This window comes from Staurois parvus, unplaced genomic scaffold, assembly GCF_062004578.1.
Source record: "Staurois parvus isolate SC_StPar_1 unplaced genomic scaffold, SC_StPar_1.0 ptg000562l, whole genome shotgun sequence".
Taxonomy (NCBI): domain Eukaryota; kingdom Metazoa; phylum Chordata; class Amphibia; order Anura; family Ranidae; genus Staurois; species Staurois parvus.
In genome coordinates this window covers 12664345-12665910 of record NW_028318358.1, presented here as the reverse complement: position 1 = coordinate 12665910, position 1566 = coordinate 12664345, and positions in this window count along the sequence as shown.

Sequence of the window (1566 nt, the reverse complement as noted above, 5' to 3'; positions counted from 1 at the left end):
TCTAGACATAAATGGCGTGCCCTGATCTGTTAATACCTCCTTTGGAATACCTACACGACTAAACACCCGGACAAGCTCTTTGGCGATAGTTTTAGCGGAGGTATTACGCAAGGGAATGGCTTCTGGATACCGGGTGGCATAGTCAAGTATCACCAGTATGTGCTGATGGCCCCGGGCAGACTTTACTACTGGACTCACTAGATCCATGCCCACTCTTTCAAACGGTACTTCAATTATGGGTAGAGGTACTAGCGGACTGCGAAAATGGGGTGAGGGCGCAGAATATTGACATTCCGGGCATGACTCACAATACGCTTTGACATCTCCATGTAAGTCTGGCCAAAAGAATCTCTGGGTTATCCTTTCCTTTGTTTTCTCTACACCCAAGTGTCCCCCCATTATATGCCCATGGGCTAAGTCTAGTACCATCCGGCGAAAGGGTTTGGGGACCACTAACTGTTCTACCACCTCCTCCCCTTGCTTTACCACTTGATACAGCAAGTTATTGTTAAGAGCCATGTAGGGAAAATACACCCCTACCTCATTTTCAACTGGTTCCCCATCAATTATTTTAATGTTTTCACGGGCTCTATTAAGTGTGGAATCTTTCAGCTGTTCCGTACAAAAATCCTCTTTTCTGACCTCTAGGTCAGGCACCACATTCTGTCCACTCTCACTAGAGCCAGCGATCATCTCTTGTTCCATATCCTCAGTGTCTGGGGTTGGATCCAAATCCTCCTGCTCCCCAGCCATTACAGAGAAAGCAAAAAGATCTACGCCTTCCTCGGACACACCAACAGTTCTCTCAGAATACCTCTCTGAGTCCCAGGCCATGAGCAACTCCTTGCTCCAGCCCTGCCCTTTTTATATCACCTGTTGGTGGTCATCAGTGGAGCCCAAACTCTGGTCCGGACCCACCTCCTCAACTGTGGCCCCGAAAACCCGGAGTGGACTCCACCTAAACTGCCAGGTATGAGCGCATGCGAGGTGACACATAGCATCCGTCGATCACCTCGCCGTTCATACTGTCACAATATATATATATATATATATATATATATATATATATAGATATATATGTATATATGTATATATATGTATATATATATGTATATGTATATATATATATATATATATGTATATATATGTATGTATATATATATATATATATATATATATATGTATGTATATGTATATATATATATATATATATATATATATATATATATATATATATATTTCCTGGACCTCCTCATGTCAGCCTACCATGGGGTCAGCTCTGCCCCTCTGACTCCTCCTGGACAACCTCTTCACTAGCCCATAAAGGGCAGCTGTCTCCCTCAATGTTCTTTTTTCATCCTCCCTTCGGACACCTTGTCTATAATTTTTTTCTTAAAAAAAAGAAAAGAAAAAAATAGGAAGGATATGGAAGATTTTTTATTTTTTACCTTATTACCCTGCCCAGGTTCAGCCCCTCGTATGGGCTGTAAATCTCCCATGTAGTGGGTTCCTTCTGTGCAGGGACAGGTTTATGCAGTATAAATTACTGCTCTTTGCGGCTGGCAA